Raw genomic sequence first — 15351 nt, 5'->3', positions numbered from 1 at the left:
AAAAGCGTAAGGCTCTGGGGTGTCCTGGCATCGACCCTAGAATGGCTTCCAAGAAGAAGAAGAAGAATGTTGTGGCCCAAGCTGAAGCATCAAGGCAGGAAGAACTTCGCATTCTCTTCCCTGCCAGTATGACAGGCTCAAAGCCTAAGATCCCAACAGCTGCTTCAGAACTCGAGAAAACAAGGGCAGCTGAAGCTGAAGCCCGAAAGCGCAAGACCAAGAACACCACTAACGACGCTGCACCGACCAAGAAAATAAAAACCAAGAAGAAAGATCGGGCTGCTCCCACAGAGCCCCTTGTCGTCGAGCCAATCTTAGTTGCTCGCCCTGTGTCTGAACACCGTGAGCATCAGTTGATAGTTCATGAGCCTGCTACCCACAGAGCTCCTGAAGCTGAAGAAGATCCAGCTGTTGACCCCACCGCAGCTGAAGATATTGGTCCCCAAGACAATGTAGAAGATGATGAAGTCCTTCCTCAGATCGAGCACAACATGGTATCATCGCCAGTTCTCACGAACAGCGAGCTCATCAACATTGGTCGTCCTTTGACGCCATTTGCTCAGGATGATTCATGGGTTGATCGCCCTCAAAACTCCCCCCGTTAGGAATCCCCAAGTACTCCCCCACCTCAAGCCACCACTCCGGTGCTTGAATATGATGACTTTGTGGTCCAGCCGACTCCCTCTCCAAAGGCGTCGCCCGCACTCCGCAGGCTTCGCACAGGACTAAGGCCACAAGTCACTCTGGCGAGCATTCCAGAAGGAGAAGAGCAACATAACTCAGTGGCATGACAAGTGTTCCATGACGCCACTCCAACTATGAACGTCTTTGAGTCCGAAGCAAAAGCTGCTGAAGACATTCCGGCTGCATCAGCCGATGAACAAGAAGAACCAAAAGAGGAAGAAGAACGTGTTGCTACACCCCCCGTCCAACCCTGAAGTTGTTCTCGAGGAGAACGAGTCTGTGCCCGACCCTCCAGCTACTCAAGTGGAGGTTGAAAACATTGAGGCGGCCGGCCACCCACAACACTACTGAAGCCAATGACATTGTCATGGCCGAAGCTAATGTGGTGCCTGAAGCTAATGTGGTGCCAGAAGTGAATGCACCTGAAGCCAATGCTGCACCTGAAGCAAATCCGCAGCTCAAAGACAATGCCTCTACTCCTGTACCACCTCTCAGGCTACACACCATTGAGCAAGCATTCTATCAAGGTCAGCTTGTGACCGTCCACTGGCCCATTCTGGTTCCTCTGCCTGCTCCCGGACCTCAATTTGACTATCACGTGGAGCACAGGCCTCGGGTCCAGAAGCCAAAGCCAAGGCTGCCAAAGTTTCCAGGTACTGCAACTTCACCAGGATCATTTAATGTGAATGGCTTCATAGCACACAACACCTTCTTTGATAGTGCCAAGAAGCCCTACTCCAAGCCAAGAATTCCATCTGATAGATTCTGGAGCTATCAGCAGCGCAGTTACTATCCCTGTGTTCTCTATGATCAAGGGCGCATCTTTCCCCATATGTGTCTCGATAGTGAAGCTATTGTTGGACTACCCTGCTTAGAAGAGGCACTTGACTATTTCCGTGATGCTGGTCTCCTGAACTTTGTGACTGCTAAAGAGCATTGGAATGAAGAGCTTCTGCTGTAATTCTATGCAACTCTCCACATTCGTGGCTACAACAGGGATCCGAAGACTTGGATCCTTGAGTGGATGACAGGCGATGTACACCATGAAGCCAAAGCCCAAGACATCATTGAGCTTACTGACCTGCCCACTCCTGGTGAACACTATGAACCAGGTTGTCAGCTTCACCGCAATGCCTTGGAGAGCATCTTCCAGAAGTCAGAGCCAAACATGAGCCAAATGCTGAGCATGATGAAGCCACTGCCACAAGATGCTGAATATCCTAAGGAGTTCTTTGTTGAAGACCTAGAGTATCTGCCCCGCATTATTTATCATATTATCAGGCGAACTCTCTGGCCTGTAAAAGGACATTCTTCTGCGGCGAAGCTTGAAGGAGCAATGAAGACATTGGTTTTCTATATCTTCAATGGCATCAGCTTCAATGCTCAAGACTTCTTCATCAGACAATTGGCTGCATCTGGCTCTGATCTCTTTGGTCTGAAGTTTTATGCTCCATGGGTAATGCGCCTCATCAAGATTCACTCTGCTATCAACTATCAGCCGTCTGCGCGCAATCATCTCATAGCCAGAGGTTGATCTGTCTGTCGAAGCCATATACCCAGAACCCGCCTAGGAGCCAATTCATCTTCACAATGTCGATCGTCAAAGCTTCACCCAGTCCATTGAAGGAGTCCAGGCCATCACTCGTGTTTATCCTTTGGCTGGCAATACTCGTGCACCTCACCGTGCCCGTACTGAAGCTAGTGAAAGCACTATTGCTCAAAGGCCTCGGAAGCGATCTCGTGTTCTCAATGTCCGAGAGCTTCTCGTCACCTTGCATCAAAAACAAGATAAGCATCACGACTGGCTCAAGCGTCAAATGCAAAGCCTCTTGGTGGATGTCAATCGCATTCTCAACCTTGCCACCAAGAATGCCTTTGTCACTCACGAAACCTGTCGGAGCTCGTGGAAGAGCTTGACATTGCTCAGTGCTGAAGCTGATCTTCAAGACAATGGCTTCACGCAGAGATTCAAGTTTGACTCAACTCCTCCAAGGAATGCTCACTTGCGTCGGACTCCCTCACTCGAAGACTCTGACTACTCATCCTCAGCGGCAACTGTCAATGCCAGAGTCATTGATGACCAAGATGATGCTACTTCACCACCTCCTACTTCGGCGCGTATCGACACTGCACCAAGTTCTTCTGCACCACCAAACCTCAACGACGACACTGCTGCTTCGCCTACTCCTCATGGGAACGACTAGAAAGCTCTCTGTCTTCAAACCTTTTTGGTCATTACTGACAAAAGGGGGAGAAGCATATGAGTTGATAGTCTTCAAGCAGGTCCATATGGGTGGTTCCTATACTTCTGCTACATTTTCCAAGTGCTTACAACTCTCGCTTTTGATACATTTGGTTCTTTGAGTTGTAACACTTAAACTTGATGGTCGTCTGCTACCTTTTCTGTCAACTATGTGATGCGATGATAAATTCCGCATGTGCGACGATAAATTCCGTACAAAGTCATTTTGCAGACGTCCATTTTTCATTATGCATGTCATTATCTTCGTTATATCTCTACATGCATGATGAATTGTCTTCATAAGTTGAAGAGGATCTCCACAAGTACAACCTCCATGTGCATTTGCATTCGAAAGCAAAATACTTATATGCACATCTTCAGGGGGAGCCTTTTGCTACTTACGAAGACAATACCTCAATCCTTTACAATTTCACATACTTTTATCCCCGTTGAAAACTTCATCCAGTTTGTCATCAATCACCAAAAAGGGGGATATTGTAAGTGCATCTAGTGCCACCCCTAGTTGGTTTTGGAGTATTGACGACAAGCCTGGTTGAGGGACTAATGTGTTTGTGAGAATTCTAGGATAACATAGGTAGTAGTCCCTCATTGATTCGGTTTACCTACCAGAGATGACCCCTAAAAATGTGTGAAGACATTGAAGATAATGGTGGTATGTGAAGATATTCACATTGAAGACTATGACATGAGAAGACATCGCATGAAGTCTTTGGAGAGCGAAGACATAGTTGTTTCGTAGTTTCATTTTCTTCTTTGTTGAGTCATAGGAAACACCGTATTGTTAAGTGGGGTACAAGTGAACAAAGTCAGAGTGAGTAAAGTGATGCTCAACCAAATCCTAAGTCTTCGAGTGAAGACAATGAGAGTAAATCTTATCCAGAGCTAGATGAGTCAGCTTTACTTGTAGCCCAAGTCAAGCTGTCGCATGTGTTTGAAATCTGACCGCTAGAACATGTGTCAGTTCCTTAGTGACCCAGGGTCATTTTGGACAAATCAGGTCGGGTTGCCTAGTGGCTATAAATAGCCCACACCCTACACCATAAATTGGTGGCTGCTCAGAGTTAGTGCATGGCTTTTCTCGTTTGAGAGCAACCCACCTCGAAGTCTTTGAGAGAGAAATCCTTGTGAGGACAAAGCCCTAAACACCCAGAGCCAAAGAGTGTTAGGCGTCACTGAAGTCTTTCTGTCTGTGTGATCTGAATACTTGTTACACTTGAGGACAGTGAATCCTCCAGCCGGTTAGGCGTCGCATTCTGAGCATCCAAGAGTCATTGTGGATCGCCGGTGAACGATGTCTGTGAAGGTTTGGAAGTCTACCTTGAAGACTTACCTGAGTGATTGGGCGAGGACTGGGTGTCCTTAGCTCAAGGGGAATAAGGTGAAGACACGGTCTTCTGAGTTGAATCTCAGCCTCCCTAACCAGACGTACAGTTGTCACAGCAACTGGAACTAGTCCAACAAATCCTTTGTCTTCACCAAGCAAATGGTTCTATCTCTTCCTTCTCTTTGCTTACAGTTTGTCTTCGTGAAGTCATTGCCTGCTTGCATCATCTGTTTGTCTTCACTGTGTGACTACTTGTTCCGATTGGCTTTATACTATCTTCCAACCTGATCCATACTGCCTAGTTGCTAATAGTCTTTGTGCTTTCACTTCATTAAATACTTGACTATGTCTGTCCTAGTGTAGTCTACCTTGTGTTGCATGTTAATAGGTTCATTTCTATCGTTTTTCTTCGAAACTTTCATATTTTGAAGACTTTCATAAAAATCGCCTATTCACCCCCCCTCTAGTCGATAACTAGCACTTTCAGTGTGTGTCAGAATTACCGATCCAAGGGATGACACTTATGCATAGAGATTTGACTGTTTGAGGTCAGATCGCTACAATGTATGATTATATTGGTGAATTGGAGCTAGTTCTGTGTCACCCTATGTTATAACTATTGCATGATGAATGCCATCCGACATAATTATCCATCATTGATCCATTGCATACGATCTCGTTTCATATTGATCTTTGCTAAGTTACTTTTTCGTTGCCACTATTACGATTGCTACAAAACTGCTACTATTACTTTTGCCACCATTACCGTCACTTCCATACTACTGCTACTAAATACTTCGCTGCACATATTAAGTCTTTCAGGTGTGGTTGAATTGACAACTCAGCTGCTAATACTTGAGAATATTCTTTGGCTCCCCTTGTGTCGAATCACTAAATTTTGGTTTAATACTCTACCCTCGAAAACTGTTGTGATCCCCTATACTTGTGGGTTATCAATAACTTTGTTTGGCCATGTTATTTTGAAAAGACAGGATTGCTTTATTAGTATGCTTGAAGTATTATCGTATTAATGTCAAATGATAGACTATTGCTATGAATCACTCGTGTCTTAATATTCATGCCATGATTAGATTATGTGATGAAGATTATGCTAGGTCGCATTCCACATCAAAAATAATCTTTTTATCATTTACCTATTCGAGGACGAGCAGGAATTAAGCTTGGGGAGGCATGATACGTCTCCGTCGTGTCTATAATTTTTGATTGTTCCTTGCCAATATTCTACAAATTTTACATACTTTTGGCAACTTTTTATATACTATTTTTGGAACTAACATATTGATCCAGTGCCTAGTGTCAGTTCCTGTTTGTTGCATGTTTTTTGTTTCACTAAAAATCCATATCAAACGGAGTCCAAACATGATAAAAACTTATGGAGATTTTTTTGGAATATATGTGAATTTTGGGAATTGGAATCAACACGAGATGATGCCCGAGGGGGCCACAAGGCAGGGGGCACGCCCTGGACCCTTGTGGCCACCCCGTAAGGCGGTTGGTGCCCTTCTTTCGCCATAAGAAAGCAAATATCCGGATAAAAATCATGTTGAAATTTTAGCCCAATCGGAATTACATGTTTCCGAGAGTTTAAGAAATGGTTGATAACCCATAAGTATAGGGGATCGCCACAGTTTTCGAGGGTAGAGTATTCAACCCAAATTTATTGATTTGGCATAAGGGGAGCCAAAGAATATTCTCAAGTATTAGCAGTTGAGTTGTCAATTCAACCACACCTGAAAGACTTAATATCTGCAGCAAAGTATTTAGTAGAAAAATAGTATGGAAGTAACGGTAACGGTGGCAAAAGTAACAGTAGTAGTTTTTGTAGCAATTGTAACAGTGGCAACGGAAAAGTAACTAAGCAAAGATCAATATGTGAAAAGCTCATAGGCAATGGATCAATGATGGATAATTATGTCGGATGTGATTCCTCATGCAACAGTTATAACATAGGGTGACATAGAACTAGCTCCGGTTCATCAATGTAATGTAGGCATGTATTCCGAATATAGTCATATGTGCTTATGGAAAGAACTTGCATGACATTTTTTGTCCTACCCTCCCGTGGCAGTGGGGTCCTATTGGAAACTAAGGGATATTAAGGCCTCCTTTTAATAGAGTACCAGACCAAAGCATTAACACTTAGTGAATGCATGAACTCCTCAAACTACGGTCATCATCGGGAGTGGTCCCGATTATTGTCACTTCGGGGTTACCGGATCATAACACATACTAGGTGACTATTGACTTGCAAAATAGGATCAAGAACTCACATATATTCATGAAAACATAATAGGTTCATATCTGAAATCATGGCACTCGGGCCCTAGTGACAAGAATTAAGCATAGCAAAGTCATAGCAACATCAATCTTAGAACATAATGGATACTAGGGATCAAACCCTAACAAAACTAACTTGATTACATGGTAAATCTCATCCAACCCATCACCATCCAGCAAGCCTATGATGAAATTACTCACGCACGGCGGTGAGCATCATGAAATTGGTGATGGAGGAAGGTTGATGATGACGATGGCAACGGATTCCTCTCTCCGGAGCCCCGAACGGACTCCAGATCATCCCTCCCAATGAAGATTAGGGCTTGGCGGCAGCTCCGTATCATAAAACACGATGAATCCTTCTCTCTTATTTTTCTCCCCAAACGTGAATATATAGAGTTAGAGTTGAGGTCGGTGGAGTCTCAGGGGGGCCACGAGGCAGGGGGTGCGCCCTACACCCTCATGGACAGGGTGTGGGACCCCTGATGCTGATTCTTTCACCAGTATTTTTTATAAATTCCAAAATGTGTCTCCGTGGATTTTCAGGTCATTCCAAGAACTTTTATTTCTGCACAAAAATAACACCATGGCAATTCTGCTGAAAACAACGTCAGTACGGGTTAGTTTCATTCAAATCATGCAAGTTAGAGTCCAAAACAAGGGCAAAGGTGTTTGGAAAAGTAGATACGTTGGAGATGTATCAACTCCCCCAAGCTTAAACCTTCGCTTGTCCTCAAGCAATTCAGTTGACAAACTAAAAGTGATAAAGAAAAACTTTTACAAACTTTGTTTGATCTTGTTGTTGCAAATATGTAAAGCCAGCATTCAATTTTTCAGCAAAGATTATGAACTATCCATATTCACAATAACATTTAGGTCTCATATTTACTAATATCAATGGCATAATCAACTAGTGAGCAATAATAATAAATCTCGGATGACAACACTTTCTCAAAACAATCATAATATGATATAACAAGATGGTATCTCGCTAGCCCTTTCTGAGACCGCAAAACAAAAATGCAGAGCAGCCCTAAAGATCAAGGACTGACTAAACATTGTAATTCATGGTAAAAGAGATCCAGTCATACTCAATGTAAATTAATAGCAATGCATGCAAATGACAGCGGTGCTCTCCAACTGGTGCTTTTTAATAAGAAGATGATGACTCAACATAAAAGTAAATAGATAGGCCCTTCACAGAGGGAAGTAGGGATTTGCGGAGGTGCCAGAGCTCGAGTTTTGAAGCAGAGAGAAATAATATTTTGAGTGGCATACTTTCATTGTCAACATAACAACCAAGAGATCTCGATATCTTCCATGCTACACACATTATAGGCGGTTCCTAAACAGAATGGTAAAGTTTATACTCCCCCACCACCAACAAACATCAATCCATGGCTTGTCCGAAACAACGGGTGCCTCCAACTAACAACAATCCCGGGGGAGTTTTGTTTGCAATTATTTTGATTTGAGCATGGGATTGGGCATCCCGGTTACCGGCCATTTTCTCGTGAGTGATGAGCGGAGTCCACTCATCATGAGAATAACCCACCTAGCATGGAAGATACAGACAGCCCTAGTTGATACATGAGCTATTTGAGCATACAAAACAGAATTTCATTTGAAGGTTTAGAGTTTGGCACATACAAATTTACTTGGAACGGCAGGTAGATACCGCATATAGGAAGGTATGGTGGACTCGTATGGATTAACTTTGGGGTTTATGGAAGTGGATGCACAAGCAGTATTCCTGCTTAGTACAAGTGAAGGCTAGAAAGAGACTGGGAAGCGACCAACTAGAGAGCGACAACAGTCATGCACATGCATTAAGATTAATCAACAATGAGTGCAAGCATGAGTAGGATATAAATCACCATGAACATAAATATCGTGGAGGCTATGTTGATTTTGTTTCAACTACAGGCATGAACATGTGCCAAGTCAAGCCACTCGAATCGTTCAAAGGAGGATACCACCCTATCATACCACATCACAACCATTTTAATAGCATGTTGGCATGCAAGATAAACCATTATAAACTCCTAGCTAATTAAGCATGGCATGAGCAACTATAATCTCTAATTGTCATTGCAAACATGTTTCATTCATAATAGGCTGAATCAGGAATGATGAACTAATCATATTTACAAAAACAAGATAGGTCGAGTTCATACCAACCTCTCTCATCTCAATTAGTCCATCATATATCGCCATTATTGCCTTTCACTTGCACGACCGAACGGTGTGGATAATAATAATAGTGCATGTGTATTGGACTAACCTAGAATCTGCAAGCATTTAATACAAGGGATAAGACAAGGTAATATGGGCTCTTGGTTAAATCAACAATCCATGCATATGAGAGCCACTCAACATTTTCATCGTGGTCTTCTCCTCTCGACCCCCAAAGGATAAGAAAAGAAATAAAACTATTTACACGGGAAATCTCCCAACAAGCAAAATAAGAACGAGAAATCTTTTTGGGTTTTCTTTTAATTACTACTACTACAAGCATGGAAAGTAAACTATCTAAAAGCTACAACTAATTTTTTGTTTTTCTTAAGGTTTTTCAAACACACAAGGAGAATGCTTAGAAAAGAAAATAAACTAGCATGGATAGTACAATGAAAAAGTATGAGCACCGACAACTAGAATGAGTGTGTGAACATGAATGTAATGTCGGTGAGAAATACGTACTCCCCCAAGCTTAGGCTTTTGTTCTAAGTTGGTCTATGGCCACTGCTGGCCTGGCGGATATCCAAAGTCGTAGCTGGGGTCGTACTGAGATGCAGCAGCTACTACCACTACTGCAAGATGCTGCTAACGCGACACTACGATCAGAGACCCTTTGAGAAACTGTGCGATGCAATAATCGCAAACAGTGGTGTATGAAAACTGTCAGAAATGATGCAAAACATTTGCGATGAATGATACATCAAACACGATTCAGATTATAGTTGTATATGCGGTGAGGAGCATACGGTTGATCTGTACTAACTGTTTGCGATGAGACAGAACAACATAAACAAGCAGCCAGATCAAGGTGTGTGCGATATATGGCATACAGTTCACTCCGATGAACCGTTTGCGATGAGTGAGGTGAACACAAATGATTCGGCGTAACAAGATGTGTGTGATACCCGATAAACAGGTCGTTAATCAGAATTGTGTGCGATCATTATAGACAGCCCATACGGTCTTTTTTGTGAATTGTGTGCTCGTCAGGGCACACAGTTCAACAAACCAACCTGTTGGCGATAATGTAGAGGATCTCTGTCGAATACATGTTACTAATCGTCTGCGATGAGATTGACAGGATAAACAGAGATATATACAGTCTGCTTAATTTAGTCCTTCTTCTTCTTGTTGTTCTTGTTGGATGGCCCCGCGACATCGTCTTGGCGAGGACGCTTCTTGTCGCTGACCATTGGCTTTTCATCGCCGCCGTCGTCATCGTCATCGTCGTTGCTGTCATCGCCCTCCTCCTCCTCGTTCGACCATTCCTCCTCATCATCATCGTCGTCCTCTTCTTCGTCCTTTGACAGCTCCTCGTCCGTCTGGTTGTTGTATGACAACTCCGGAGGCGGCGTCCCTTCCATGAACCGGATATAATAGAGGTCTGGGCTCGACACCGGACTCATGGAAGATGAGCGGGATGATTCCGATGTTGACCTATCATCGAGCGCCAGACTGCTGGCCGAACTGTCGTCCTCGCTATCGCTTGACATGGCTGCAGAGTGTGTGCTAGTGTGTAGCGCGGCCTGCCGGGGATGATGAAGATGGCGGACACTTAAGCGGGGTATGCAGAGAAGAGGAACTTTCAATTGAAGCGGGGATTGAAGCGGGGGTTGACGTATTATCTAACCGCTGATATAATCAACCATAATTATTTGTACCCAGTCACTCGAAATTCCCGGGGTTGCACAGGACTCCTATTGGCTATTTGGCCGGTTTCCTTTTTCAGGACAAGAACAAGGAATGAGTTTTGGGATTATGCACCGGTACCGGTACGAACAGAGTAGGACAGTTGGCAAGCAATACATTGAGCTTTCTTATTGATAAAGCCAGTAATAATCAAACTAGAAAGGAAGAGAAAAAAGACAAGGAAAAATATCTGCATGAATCCTCGCATAACATCAATGGCATATATAGGACCTAGATGTGCATTAGTTAGAGCACATCTAGATGTGCTTTAGCAATACTGTCAAACAAAACCCCTAATCATCATTGCAAACAGCGCATAGAACATGGCTAATGCGACAACCACAACTACACATGCTAGTTCCTTCTTGTCTCTTGCTTTCATCTGCTGCCTGTGATTGATTCTTTCTTGCTTCATCGTACTGATTGTACATTCCAGATCAGCCAGTTTCTTCTTCAGCTTTACGTTATCTTCTGCGAGCTTGGTGATAACACTCCGAGCCCTGCCATGCCATTCTTCATCCAGCCAGTTAACAAAGGCACAAGCTTCATATCCCTGCCAATGTTAAATAGTATTCTGGATGAGCGGGGGAATTAATTGAAGTAAAATGATGAACTTAATTAGCACTAACCTCTAAGGGGCAACCAAGAAACCGCCTGCCAATGTCGAATCCCTCAATGCATACACGTCGAGCGGGAGTGTGCCCGTGCACACAACTCAGCTTTTGGTACTTCTCGGTGGCGCAAAACTCGGAGTCGAACTCATGTTGCGGGAGTCTTGAGTCAAGCTCCGGATCCGGCGACAGATCGCTTTCCTAGGGGGGTCATTCAGGACGGATTCAGCAAGGAGCCATACTTTGGACATGGTAAAAATGATTGGGATAGATTGGAACCTAACAGGACGATTCGGATCCATAGTACACCTGCCTTCTGATGAGCTTAGGCAAGTGCTCGGCGGCGATCGCCATCATGGCGGCGATACGAGCAGGAGCATCCGCACCAAAACCATCAGCACCACTCGTCCGCATTCCCCCAATGTCAGCGCCACGCGAGGGAATTTGGAGGCTATGTAGGGACTTGGGTGAAATGGGGAAACTATGGAGATAAGCTAACAGTCGATAACTACTAATGGCACTATATATATATATATTGTATATGGCACACTGTTTGTACATGTCATTTGTGTTAGGTATTACAACGTCACACATGATTTCCGCACCAAACCATGTGAGAAGACAACGTAGGTTAGACACAGTTGTCGTTACATAACCGTATGTGATGTACTACCATGTCCATATAATTGAGTTACGGTGAGATACCGTGTAAACAGCCGCTCCACGGATATCCGTCAAAAAAACAGCCGCTCTGCATATAGAGATGGTGGCGGCGGCCTAGGCAGTGGCTACCGGAGAAGAGGTCAATCCTCGGTCGGTGGGCGGTGGCGGTGTCATAGGAGGTCAATCCTCGTTCTGCGGCGGGAGATAGGAGGAGCTCAACAATCGAGGTCGGCGGCGGCGTGATTCGAGCACATCCATCGCGGTCGATGGCGCACGGGATAGTGGAGGTCGAACTTCAGGCGGCAGCCGCACTAAGCTTTGCTCCTCGACCCTGTTGTCTCGGCGTGCCGCCACATCGCGCTTCTCTGTCTGCTGGGTGGAGGTCGCCGCGCAACTAATTAATTAAGGTATTGTCTTGTACCGTGCAACTTTTGCCAGTATCATAAATCCACCATATACCTTCCTCAAAACAGCCACCATACCTACCTATTATGGCATTTCCATAGCCATTCCGAGATATATTGCCATGCAACTTTCCACCGTTCCGTTTGTTATGACATGCTCCATCATTGTCATATTGCTTTCCATGATCATGTGGTTGACATTCTATTTGTGGCAAAGCCACCATTCATAATTCTTTCATACATGTCACTCTTGATTCATTGCACATCCCCGTACAACGCCAGAGGCATTCACATAGAGTAATATTTAGTTCTAAGTATCGAGTTGTAATTCTTGAGTTGTAAATAAATAAAAGTGTGATGATCTTTATTATTAGAGCATTGTCCCATGTGAGGAAAGTATGATGGAGACTATGATTCCCCCACAAGTCGGGATGAGACTTTGAACGAAAAAAGAGGCCAAAAAATGAGAGAAGGCCCAAATAAAAAATGAGACAAAAGAGAGAAAGGGCAATGCTACTATCCTTTTACCACACTTCTGCTTCAAAGTAGCACCATGATCTTCATGATAGAGAGTCTCCTATGATATCACTTTCATATACTAGTGGGGATTTTCATTATAGAACTTGGCTTGTATATTCCAATGATGGGCTTCCTCAAATTGCCCTAGGTCTTCGTGAGCAAGCAAGTTGGATGCACACCCACTTAGTTTTCTTTTTGAGCTTTCATAAACTTATAGCTCTAGTGCATCCATTGCATGGCAATCCCTACTCACTCACATTGATATCTATTAATGGGCATCTCCATAGCCCGTATATACATGATACGTCTCCAACGTATCTATAATTTTTTATTGTTCCATGCTGTTATATTATCAATCTTGGATGTTTTATAATCATTTTATATCATTTTTGGGTACTAACCTATTGACATAGTGCAAGTGCCACTTGATGTTTTCTACATATTTTTACATCGCAGGAAATCAATAACAAACGGAGTCCAAATGCAACGGAACTTTACGGAGATTTTTATGGACCAAAAGACACCTAATGGGTCAAGGCAGCGCCTGGGGGTGCTCCGAGGAGAGCACAACCCACCAGGGTGTGCCTGCCCAGGCGCGCCCTGGTGGGTTGTGCCCACCTCGGGTACCCCCTCCCCTGGGCCGCCTCTTTGCTCTATAAATACCCCCATATTCCAGAAACCCTAGGGGAGTCGACGAAAATCAATTCCAGCCACCGCAGAGTCCAGAACCACCAGATCCAATCTAGACACCATCACGGAGGGGTTCACCACTTCCATTGGAGCCTCTCTGATGATGCATGAGTAGTTATTTGTAGACCTTTGGGTCCGTAGTTAGTACCTAGATGGTTTCCTCTCTCTCTTTTGATTCCCAATACAATGGTCTCTTGGAGATCCATATGATCTAACTCTTTTTGCGGTGTGTGTGTTGGGATCAGATGAACTTTGAGTTTACGATCAGATCTATCTTTTTATATCCATGAAAGTTATTTGAGTTTCTTTGATCTCTTATATGCATGATTGCTTATAGCCTCGTATTTCGTCTCCGATATTTGGGTTTTGTTTGGCCAACTTGATCTATTTATCTTGCAATGGGAAGAGATGCTTTGTAGTGGGTTCTATCAATTGCTCAATACTAATTTGTTTACCCACCGTTTGCTATTTTTCTCGAGTTTGCCTTCGCGATCTACTTTTATTTTCAGATCTACTAAACCAAAAATACAAAAATTCCTTGCTGTAATTTATTTTATTTGGTATTCGATCTATCAATATTTACAACTCTCTCGCATCTGTTTGCCCATGTTGGGGCGCTGCTACCCGAAAGGGATTGACAACCCCTTTTACACGTTGGGTTGCGAGTATTTGTTATTTGTGTGCAGGTGTTGTTTACGTTGTGTTGCTTGGTTCTCCTACTGGTTCGATGACCTTGGTTTCATATCTGAGGGAAATACATACCGTCGTTGTGCTGCATCATCCCTTCCTCTTTGGGGAAATACCGATGTAGCTTCAAGCGACATCAATACAACTAGTTGGTGTGAGACTATCTCCTTCTTTTTGTCTTCTCCACAACCACCGTCTATTCCACCTATAGTGCTATGTCCATGGCTCACACTCATGTATTGCATGGAAGTTGAAAAAGTTTGAGAACATCAAAAGTACAAAACGATTGCTTGGCTTGTCGTCGGGGTTGTGCATGATTTGAATATTTTGTGTGATGAAGATGGAGCATAGCCAGACTATATGATTTTGTAGGGATAAGCTCTCTTTAGCCATGTTATTTTGAGAAGACATAATTATCTTGTTAGTATGCTTGAAGTATTATTGTTTTTATGTCAATATTAAACTTTTATTTTGAATCTTACGGGTCTGAACATTCATGCCACAATAAAGAGAATTACATGGATAAATATGTTAGGTAGCATTCCACATCAAAAATTCGGTTTTTTATCATTTACCTACTCGAGGACGAGCAGGAATTAAGCTTGGGGATGCCTGATACGTCTCCAACGTATCTATAATTTTTTATTGTTCCATGCTATTATATTATCTATTTTGGATGTTTTATATGCATTAATATGCTATTTTGTATGATTTTTGGGACTAACCTATTAACCTAGAGCCCAGTGCCAGTTCCAGTTTTTTCCTTGTTTTAGATTTTCGCAGAAAAGGAATACCAAACGGAGTCCAAACGGAATGAAACTTTCGCGATGATTTTCCTTGGACCAGAAGACACCCAAGAGACTTAGAGTGCAAGTCAGAAGAGCCACGAGGCGGCCAAAAGGGTGGGGCGCGCCCAGGGGTAGGGTGCGGCCCCCGACCTTGTGGGCCCCTCGGTGACCCCCTGGCCTAGATCGTCCTCCTATATATTCTCAAATACCCCAGAAACTTTCAGGGGAGCCATGAAACCACTTTTCCACCACCGCAACCTTCTGTACCCGTGAGATCCCATGTAGGGACCTATTCCGGCGTCCTGTCGAAGGGGGATTCGATCACGGAGGGCTTCTACATCAACACCATTGCCTCTCTGATGAAGTGTGAGTAGTTTATCAAATACCTACGTGTCCATAGCTATTAGCTAGATGGCTGCTTCTCTCTCTTTGATTCTCAATACCATGTTCTCCTCGATGTTCTTGGAGATCTATTCGGTGTAATACTCTTTTG

Source organism: Triticum aestivum, chromosome 3A (assembly GCF_018294505.1).
Source record: "Triticum aestivum cultivar Chinese Spring chromosome 3A, IWGSC CS RefSeq v2.1, whole genome shotgun sequence".
Taxonomy (NCBI): Eukaryota; Viridiplantae; Streptophyta; class Magnoliopsida; order Poales; family Poaceae; genus Triticum; species Triticum aestivum.
This window is presented reverse-complemented; position numbering follows the sequence as displayed.